Source organism: Urocampus carinirostris, unplaced genomic scaffold (assembly GCF_059441175.1).
Source record: "Urocampus carinirostris isolate Australia breed hairy pipefish unplaced genomic scaffold, RoL_Ucar_1.0 HiC_scaffold_35, whole genome shotgun sequence".
NCBI classification, from domain to species: domain Eukaryota; kingdom Metazoa; phylum Chordata; class Actinopteri; order Syngnathiformes; family Syngnathidae; genus Urocampus; species Urocampus carinirostris.
The window spans coordinates 156,218-167,630 of NW_028283142.1; the positions used below are offsets into that span (position 1 = coordinate 156,218).

At 42.5% G+C, this 11,413-nt stretch overlaps 1 pseudogene; it reads left to right on the plus strand.

The window, feature by feature from the left end:
* Positions 1-7,932: 7,932 nt before the first annotated feature.
* On the plus strand, positions 7,933-8,063 carry LOC148345673 (U2 spliceosomal RNA; annotated as a pseudogene).
* Positions 8,064-11,413: the final 3,350 nt, after the last annotated feature.

An 11,413-nucleotide genomic window follows, 5' to 3' on the forward strand; every position in this document is an offset into this window, starting at 1 on the left:
GGGCTTTGATGTAAGTTTTGTAACGGCGCTTTGAGGGAGTGAGGCCCCAGTTTTCTGGATTTACAGTGGAGAAGCTGACTGATAATGCTAACAAGATTGTCATTGTCAGAATGTTTAGTGAGGTGGTGAGTGCAGATGACGTCTGTTATTGGTTGAGTAGATACTGCTCGGTAAAAGACCAGGCTATGAAGGTGAGGGATGAGAAAGGCTATTGGACTGGTGCCTGGAGGGTACCCGTCCAACAATGGCAAGATCCTCAGGGCTTTCAGGGACTGAAACACCTCCCGTCGACTATATTCCTGGGGGAAAACCGTGGCTTTATCCACTATCAAGGGCAACCGAATCTCTGTCGCAAATGTGGTGAGCATGGGCATCTGGCTGAGGTATGTGGTCGAATTTTTTGTGGAAAGTGCAGGACAATTGGACATTCCTTTGAGGAATGTATCAATAGCAGAAAATGCAACCTCTGTGGAGAAACGAACCACCTCTATAGAAACTGCCCGAAATCGTTTGCTAACAAATTGAAAGCTAGGAAGGCAGTTAGCAAAGACAACAAAGACAATTAAATGATGTCAGACAACATAGATAATGAAATGAATAAATGTAACAAAGACAATGAAATGAATAAAGATAACAAAGACAATGAAATGAATAAAGTTATGGAAATACCAAATGAAAACGAACAAGAAATGAATAAAGTTATGGAAATACCCAATGAAGATGAACAGGAAATGAATAAAGTTATGGAAATACCCAATGAATTTGATCAAGAAATGCACAAAGAAAATGGACAAGACAAACAAATTGAAAATACAGATGTCCCTACCAAAACCCCTGGAGGAGAGACCAGAGAATCAAATTTGAATCAGGAAGGACCTGAGAATTCTAATTCGATTTCTCATAAAATACTTGAATTTGGACAAGACAAACAAATAGAAAAGGCAACTGCCACTCCAAAAACACATATTAATCAGGAAGGGCCTGGAAGAGAGTCCAAATTAGAAAATTTGTTTGCTACGCCACTGCTGGGATTTGGAGAAGACAAATGAATCGAAAAGGCGAACGACTCTCCAAAAATCCATACGGGCACTGGAAAGAGGGGTAAAAGTAAGACAAAATTGGGGGTGGTGAAAACACCGGAAACAAAGAGAAGAGATTTAGAAGAAAGCCGATTGCCGATGAAAAAGCCCACAAGGGAACTGTATGAAGTTGAGCCGGAGGAAGTAGGGGAGGGAAAAAATCTGACCCTTTGTGGGCAGGGAAGTTAGAGACCCCTTGATAGGTCCTCTGGCTCACCCCCTAACCCAGAAAAAAGGGGAAGACCTGGAACCACAGACAGAGAGTCAGAGGATTCCAGAGTTTTCCCCGGTGAGTCTCCAAATGAGGTACTGCTCTTAAATGATGTGTCTTACACAGGTGACACTCTCGATGATCACCAAAGAATGGACTCGGATCCCCCGGTTTTGTCTAAGTAGTTTAAATACTTTAACAACAATCATCAACATTACATTCTCTACTATCAATGTGAGAAGTGTGAGATCACACAGGTGACACTCTCGATGATCACCAAAGAATGGACTCGGATCCCCCGGTTTTGTCTAAGTAGTTTAAATACTTTAACAACAATCATCAACATTACATTCTCTACTATCAATGTGAGAAGTGTGAGATCAAAGGTTAAGGCTCACAGTGTTTTATCGTTCTTAAAAACTATCAGAACGGATGTGTTTTACTACAAGAATGCTGCATCCCCTTTCTAAAAAATTATAAACAGTGGGAAGAGATTTGGCCATATCCGTCATTATGGAGTGGCTCGAATGATAACCGTAACGATGGGGTAGCCATTTAATAAACAACCCTCAACTCATCATAAAGGGGAGTACTGTGATGAGAGACGGACGCGCAATCTTAGCAAGACTTTCTTATATAGGGAATGATTTTATCTTCATTAACATATACAGCCATGCCGACAGACAACTCAGGTACGAACTCTTAGAGGACATTCAGTCGCATATGCTAGGCCATCAACCACTAATCGTGGGAGATTTTAATTGCATCCTAAGTAGGAAGGATAGAAAGAGGACCGATGAGGAGTTTAAAGTAGATAAAACATCAACTCTATTACAAGACATGTGCCGGACATTTAAACTGGAGGACTGTTTCAAATCCATACATCCAGGAGAGGAGGGCTTCACCTGGTTCAGTAGTGACAATGCCAGAGCCTCTCGAATAGACTACATATTTACAAGGGGTTTAGCACTAAGTGATGCAAGATTAATTCCTGTTTTTTTTTTTCGGATCACTTGCTACTGTCCTGCTCCCTCTCATTTCCTTCAGGTATGATTGTTGGGAAGGGTCTGTGGAAGTTAAACTGCTCCCTGCTGGAGGATGAGGCTCTAGCCGCACAATACAGGGAGCTGTACAAAGACTGGCAGACCCTTCAAGACTCGTATGATTCACAAGCACAATGGCGGGAAATGACAAAGAAACGAACACAGACCTTTTTTAGAAATGCAGGGAAAAACAAGAAACTTAAAGAGATGAAACGCATGTCGGGACTACAAAGAAGAGGTATTTCATCCTAACAGAAAAGGGGATGGACTTTAATGATGAAATCAAAGAGACCAAACAAGAACTAAACGCTTTGGCGGAAATAAAGAGCAAAGGCATCATAATAAGAAGCAGAGAAAGAGAAATAGAAGAAGGGGAAAAATGTACACGCTACTTTTAAAAAAAAATTATGAGCAAAAATGAGGGGCTTTTTAAACTTCAAAACGAAAACGGGCAAATAACAAAGGAAAGTAGTGAAATAACCAAATTAGTTGAAGACTACTACAAAAAATTATATGAAAAGAAAGAAACACATGAGAATTAAATGGGGCATGTATTAGATCATATTTCAAGATCAGTGCGTCAAGACCCCTTTTTAACATCGGACTTTACCCAGGACCAACTGAATGATTGCATAAAGACTATGAAAAAAGGCAAATCACCCGGGGAGGACGGGCAACCTCGAATTTTACCGGACTTTTTGGGATATTTTAGCACCAGATCTGATTACTGTTTTTAACGAATTTTCCATTCGAGACAACATGCCAGACAGTTTCAGAATAGGGATAGTTACTCTATTGCACAAAAAAGGAGACAAAATTGACTTAAAAAACTGGCGACCCATAAGGCTTTTAAACGTGGACTGTAAAATTTTCAGCAAGCTTCTAGCAACACGAATGTCTGTAGTCTTGGGAGACTTGGTTGATCCGGACCAAACCTGTGCCATCGTGGGAAGGAAGATCAGCGCCAGTCTCATGCTGATCCGTGACACCATTTGTTATGCGAGAGACAGAAACATGCGACTAGCGGTCCTAAACCTAGACTTTGAAAAAGCCTTTGATCGAGTCTCGCACCAATACCTCTTCAGGGTATTGCAAAAATGTGGTTTTCCCCAAAAATACATCAAGTGGGTGGGACTGCTATACCGAGACATCTACAGCAAATTCATGATTAACGGGAATTTATCGGAAGCAATCGAGATCAACTGCGGTGTACGTCAAGGTTGCCCTATGTCTCCCCTTCTCTATGTTCTTTGCATTGAACCTTTGGCACAAATGTTAAGAAAAGATAGATTTGTCGAAGGGATCAATATCCCAGGAAGTGGGGGACAAATTACCAAGTGTGTTTTGTACATGGATGGTTTTAATATTTTATGTACTGACCGCGCATCTGTTGGAAGAGCCCTTGACTTGACTGACCTGTTTGGGAGGGCGTCTGGGTCAAGGCTAAATAGAGAAAAATCACAAGTGAAGTTTTATGGAACGTGAGAAGAGACAGAAAAAGCAGGACTCCCACTGACGGTGTTAAAGACAGACCAGAAAATCCTAGGGATAAAATTCAATGCGGATGGAGGAGGCGAGACCAACTGAGATGACGTGACAAGGAAAGTTAGGGGCCGGTCACACAGCCGTTTGCGGCTGAATCACGGCTAAAATTTTGCGGGGTTTTTTTGCCCGTGGTTGCCCGGGATGGAAAATGCGCAAATTTGGCCAACCCGCTGTTCATCTGTGGTATGGCCGGAAAAAAGACGCCGGCGACTGTTCCGCTTCCTCATCGCGTCATTTCTGCGTCATTTTCTCGTGTGGACCACGGGTATAAAAGCTCCCGAGCCGGTGTTGTGCCCAAATCCGACTCCTACGCAACACCCCCCCACCCCCTCGCGTGAACGCGCATTCTGCTGTGATCGCTTTTGACTTTTTCATCCGCGTTAACAAACGCATTTTGTAGAATACGATCGCACTTTATTGTTTAAATTAACGCGTTATATAGACTAGGATCTCCCACTTGTTATAATTATCTCGCTTTATAGTTTTAATAAGCGTTTTATATAGAGTACGATCGCTTTCGTTGGAAGCGCAGCAGAATGCGCGTTCACGCGATGGGGGGAAGGATTTTATATACGGTGTGCATTACTTTTCGATTACGTTCACAACAAAAGCAAAGACGGAGTGGATTAAGTTGTATTACATTTCCAACAAATGCAAGACGATGTGGTTTTAGTTATATGTTCGCCATTACATTACTTAAAAGTGAGATAAAACGAGGTAAAGGTAGTTGTATTAACGAGGGGATGCAAATCACGGCACCGGGCTGTAGCAACCTTAACTGTACAAGACACAGTCCCGTAAAGATAAAGATATCAAACTATGGCACCAATTTTATTTTGTCATCCTGAAAAGAAATGCCAAGAAACAAATATGGATTAAGACGAGAACACTACGTTGACGGGGGGGGGGGGGTTAGGGGAGATTATTCTATCTTCTTTATTCATTATCCATTATCGATCAGTTTATAATACGCTACAAAGCTCAGGAGCCGGGACTCTTACTCTCAACCAAAAGGCTAAGCTAAGGTCCCAGAGTTAAAGATTTGCTGTGAATGCACCGAAAGATTTATTCGAAATGAAGAGAAACTACGCTGACGGGGATCCATGTTCACCCCCTTGACGTCACGAGCACAAATGACGTGTGGCGTTTGACTGTCACACGCGTAACACGCTAATTTCACGTAATAACACCGCGATACAGGCGCAGAACATGCTATTACCATGCTCCACCCACGATTACCCGCTGAAATTTCCCGTCCTACCCATGTGTAAGCACGCCCTGGCCGCGGCCAGAGCACGTCGTTCCGCGTCATTTCTGCGTCATTACCTCGTGTTGACCACGTGTGCGGCACGCGGTTTAACACGTGCTCAAACTTTTGAGCAGCTCAAAAGTTTTGAACGCGGCCAACCACGTGAAAATTTCCGACCGCGAGTAAAGCACTGCTCTATCTCATCTATATGGCAGTCTCAAAACGTCCAACAGTGCTCAACAGCATCTGCTTCACGGTCAGAAATTTATGGCCGTGGTTCAGCCTCAGTACGCTCGTGAAAGTCTGTGTGCCCGCGCTCTGAAGACTTGAGCAGTGCCTAATAATTTCGTGCTGACACCCGCGCGCGAATTTCCGACTGCGTGTTAAGCACCGCTGTATCTCGTCTGAATGGCGATCTTAATGCGTCCAATGGCGTCCGCCTCAAAGGCAGAAATTTCTGGCTGTGATTCAGCCGCAAATGTCTGTGTGACCGGCCCCTTAAGCAAAGACTTGTTTTTTGGTCACTAAGAAAACTGACAATAGAGGGGAAGGTCCTAATCATCAAAGCGATCATCGTCCCACTGCTTTTGTCAATCAGTTTAGTTTTTATGCCCAAAAGAAACGTGCTGTTACAACTGGACCGAGCCGTCTTTCACTTTGTCTGGGGCTCAAAGTGGGAAAGGATAAAAAGAGATACAATGAAAAAGAAAAAGGAAAAAGGGGGGAAAGGAGAGCCTGACCTCCAGCTTTTCCTGGGAAGCAAATATGTCTCTCTCCACTTCCAAAACGCTGTGGGCCCACCCAACAACCCGAAAAGTCAAGCGATGACCCGGTTTTGGATGGGCTCATATTTGCGGAAGCTAAAGCTTGAACCAAACAATCGTTTGATTCCAGTTTCATTTAACTTGCCACCAACACATCTCTTTATTCGGGATTTTTTAAAGAAATTAGATTTGGAAACACAAGAATGTCACTCTTAACAAAACCACAGGGCCCTTATTGCTATTGTGCAAGAGCGTGCAACAGTAAGTCCTGTGCGGGGGCTTGCGTTTGGCGAACCTACAACGGTTTGGAGCAACGTGAATCATCCTGCCCTCCCAAACAGACTAAGAGACTTGTCATGGATGGTGGCTCATGAGGTTCTCCCAGTCAGAGCCGTAATGCACCACCGAGGAATGTCAGCGACTTCGATGTGCCCTCGACCTGGCTGTGGCGCCCAGGAGTCGGTGAGGCACCTTTTTTGTGAGTGCAATGCTGCTGAGGACTTGTGGACAATGGCCGACCAACTAGGAAAGTTCCCGGACTTGCCAGCAGGGGAGGTCCCTGATGCACAGTACGTGCTTTACGGGGTGAGTCGGTCGAGGAGGTCTCGGAACGACTTTGCCAGGGACTGGCTCACTCTCGCCGCCATCAAGGACGCCATCTGGACCTCCAGAAACCTGCTAGTATGGAAGTGCAGGCAGATCCCCCGTGGCTGTGCTCCAAATGGCTGCAGATACCATACAATCTGCGAGCGGCGGGCCTAGGACGCAGCCATGAAGAAGAATCGTCTGCACCCACCCGGAAGGGGGAACCGGAGCTACACTGTGGGGGTCCCGGCAGCAACGGCCTGGGTTGTGGAAAGTAGAAGTAAGAAGGGAGAGGACCCACACAGAGGACTGGAAGGATGCTGCTTGGGAGGGTGAAATGGCAGATCTTTGTCCTTGCACAATAGTATTGCCCTTTACACGTTGGTTAACTACTGTTAAAAGATAATAACTCTGAAATTGTTTAATTGATGTTGAAAATGTCAGGGAAAAATGTTAAAACGTCATATCGTCATGTCATATTGTCAGATATAACAAAATTGTGAATATGCTTGATGGCTGTTGAGATTGTCGTGTTTGTTTTGCTGCTGTTGGTGTCGGTGGATTTGTTCAGACCAAAAACAATCGACTTTGGCCTGGACGGATCTATTGACACTAACAAAGCTGTTATATAATGAAATTGTGAATATGCTTGGTTGCTATTAAGATTTTCGAGAAGGGTTGTTCAAACCTCACATTGTGTTTGCTGTTAAACGTCATATTGAAATAGAATATTGTGAATGTGCTTAATTGCTGTTGAGATTGTCATGATTGTTTTCTGTTATTAGTGTCAATAAATTTGTTCAAACCAAAAAAAACAAAAAAATGCAGGATATGAGCATCAGGATGTTCTGCTATAGGTGTGGAAGGATGCTGCTTGGGAGGGTGGGATGGCAGAGCTATGTCCTTGCACAATAGTATTGCCCTTTACACGTTGGTTAACTACTGTTAAAAGATAATAACTCTGAAATTGTTCAATTGATGTTGAAAATGTCAGGGAAAAATGTTAAAACGTCATATCGTCACGTCATATTGTCAGATATAACAAAATTGTGAATATGCTTGATGGCTGTTGAGATTGTCGTGTTTGCTTTGCTGCTGTTGGTGTCGGTGGATTTGTTCAGACCAAAAACAATCGACTTTGGCCTGGACGGATCTATTGACACTAACAAAGATGTTATATAATGAAATTGTGAATATGCTTGGTTGCTATTAAGATTTTCGAGAAGGGTTGTTCAAACCTCACATTGTGTTTGCTGTTAAACGTCATATTGAAATAGAATATTGTGAATGTGCTTAATTGCTGTTGAGATTGTCATGATTGTTTTCACTTATTAGTGTCAATAAATTTGTTCAAACCAAAAAAACAAAAAAATGCAGGATATGAGCATCAGGATGTTCTGCTATAGGTGTCGGCATGGCTGTTGTTTTTGGGCTGTGTACTTCATGTTCAGTTACAATTACTAAATTTACAAAATGGCCCTTGCTTATGATTTGATTTTTGTATCCCGGAGATGGAATAAGAGCTTGCTCTGTCCACTCCACGCATCTGCCCGGTATTACAGTACTTCCGGAAGCGGTGCATTCGCAATGATCGCAGCAAGGTTTTGGGGCTAGGACCTTAGCTCGGCCTTTTGGCTGAGAGTAAGTGTCCCGGCGCCTTGGTTTTGTAGCGTATTATGAACTGACCGATAACGGATAATGGCTAATGAATAACGAAGATAGAACAATAACCCTTAACCCTCAATCCATCCAATTTTGTCACTCCGAACATACTCCTCAAACACTTCATCTCAAAAACATTTACCGTATTTTCCGCACTATAAGGCGCACATAAAATCCGATTTTTACTATATGACTATGCGCCTTATAATCCGGTGCGCCTTATATATGGATCAATATAAAAATCACTTTTGAGAACTGTTATGATCTACCATAAAGCTTATTATGCTGAAATAAGCTTTATGGTAGAGTGCATAACAGTTTCAATACGAGCGATTTGAGTAGAAAAAGGCAAAATAAACATGTTACCTGCTCAAAAGTAATTTATATACGGTGTGCATTACCGTTCGATTACATTCACAACAAATACAAAGCAGAAATGGTTTAAATTTTATTACATTCCCAACAAATGCAAGACGAAGTGGTTTTGGTTCTATGTTTGCCATCACGATCCCGAAAAGTGACATAAAAGTGAGATAAAACGAGGTAAAAGTGGTGATAGTAGCTAGGGGATGCAAAACTCGGCAGGGATGCATTTCTCGGCATAACAAGATCGCGCTCTCTCCATCAGCGTGGACAGATGACTGGGGCTTTGTGCAAAAAGTGACCGTGCTCTTTGTGCATTATGCCCCGAGAGCGCATCAAGTGTTAAACGTCATTACGAGACGAAAATTGAACATTGAATTCAAGGCCGAGACATTAAAACGCGCTGTGTCCAGGTAGTAAACAAACACAGACACTAAAAACCTTTGTCACTGCTAAAAACACCACGACTGAAGCTATCTAACAAATTGCTCACTGAATAGCAAAGCACGGAAAACCATTTACTGATGGCGAATATTTTAAAGAAGCTTTTGTGTGTGTGTGTGTGTGTGTGTGCGCGCGCGCGTGGGCGTGTGTGTGTGTGTGCGCGCGCGCGGGTGTGTGCGTGTGTGCGCGCGCGTGCCTTCTTTATTGCTGCTGTTATTTCAAGTTTTGATATTTTCTGCAACAAGATATCATTGATGAATGGTATAGTAGCTGACCATATTATTTGTTTTTTGATTGTAGTTTATAGTTGATGACGAATGGTTGATCCTGGTTAATTCTTGTGGTAAAAAGTTGAAGTCAGAATGGCTACAGGCCTTTCCACATGTTGTTCACATTCATATTTTAGTTAATTGATGAACAAGAACAGTGGAAGATAAATAGGTCAGGTATACCAGTGTGCTGCTGGAATTTTATCTTTCCAAAAATGTATTCAGTATTTTTGCACTCTTCAGATGAGGAGCTGTAATAGTCATCCATATCAGTAGGTGACAGTAGATTTTTATATACTTTTTATGTACTAATTATCTGCTCTTGAGGTAGCACAGTACATTTAATAACGTAATTTGTTTAACAAAGTGGTTTAAGATTTTACTGTAAAAAATAAAAACATAAAGCGCATCATTATTTTTTATATTAAGTCTTATTTTCTTCTTTTTATATACTAATTATCTGCTTATGAGGTAGTACAGTGAAATATTTGACATAACTTAATTTTCAAACATTTTTGACGGATGGTGTGACACGGAACTTTTTTATAGATAAAAGTTACCTTGGTTCAAAAAGGGTTGTTGTGCAAGTCATTAATCTTGGTGTGGCACACTGAATTACAAGGAAATTTAAAAAGTGGCACGCCGCACAGAAAAGGTTGCTGACCCCTGATCTATACTCATACTGTTGTTACTCATCACCTTCCTCAGAGCACCCAAAACCTTGCTTCCTTGGTTCACTCTGTGCAATACCTCGCACTCCATTCCAACTGCAGCCACATAACAACCCAAGTACCTGAAGCTTTCAACTTCTTCCAGCACCTGTCCATTCAACCTTGTTTCCAACGCCTTGCCCCATTCCATCACGTGAACACTTCATCACCTTACTCTTCCCATCATTCACACATGACTTACGCCTATCACACATCCTTCCAAACTCCATTACCAACTTTCTCAATTTTTCCTCACAATAAGCCACAAGCGTCATCTGCAAACAACAAGTGACTTACCTGCCACACCGTTCCACTGTTATCCATCATCTCTACACCTCTGCCAAATACTCTTGCATTCACTCTTCTCACCACTCCATCCATGTACACATTAAACAGCCATGGTGAAATCACACACCCCTGTCTCACACCAGTCAACGCAGGGAACCAGTCACTTGTCTCACTCCCTACTCCTCCTCATGCTCTGCTGTTCACATAAAAACTATTCAATGCATCCAACAACTTTCCACCCACTCCATACATTACCATTACCTGCCACAATGCCTCTCTATCGACTCTGTCATACGCCTTTTCCAAGTCCAGGAAAGCTAAACAAACATCCTCACCTTTTGCAAAATATTTCTCAAACACCTGTCTTACTACAAAAACTGGATCCACACATCTGCTTCCTTTCCTGAAACCACTCTACTCCTCCATCACCACCTCATCTGTTTTTCCTCCTACTCTCTTAATAAAGACTCTTCCATACAGCTTACAGAAAACAAACTAAAATAACTGGAATTGCTACAATCATACTTATCACATTTACCCTGATACAATGGCACCACATATGCACTACACCAATCAACAGGAACCACAACACTTAAAAAACATACATTCAACAAGAGTACTAACCAGTCAATCATGCCACCTTTTTTCAAGCATTCAGCAGTACAACGATCCAACCCAGGCGCCTTCCCCTCTTTCATTTCTTTTACTGCCTCTTGCACCTCCCATATTTCCACAGGCTTCACATTTAAATCACCCAACATGGACATTCTTCCCATACCACCGAACGCCTCGACTTTCACTTCCCTTCCATCCTCTACATTCAACAACTCCTCAAACAGACGGCATCAAGCTGGCATTTTTATGAGGCCATGCATGCAGTTCTCCGTGGTAGGCCATCCGTTGATCCACAAGTATTGGTGGCGTCATTCACCCCACCTGAACCGACAGAATCACCAATAGTAAGTTGAGAGGAGCAGGAACTCAACCCACCAATAATGTTTTCTTTATGTATAGCACCCTATACACAGTTGTTTTTGTACAGGAAGTTTTTAAATCAAGACTTAAGACATACTTCTATTCCAAAGTATATGATTGATGCCCACCTCATATTTTGTATTGTCCTGTCCTTTTCCGACTGCCTGCCTGGTGGTGATACGAAGAAGGACGATCTGAGATGAGTTAGCGGACCAGAAGCATGTTA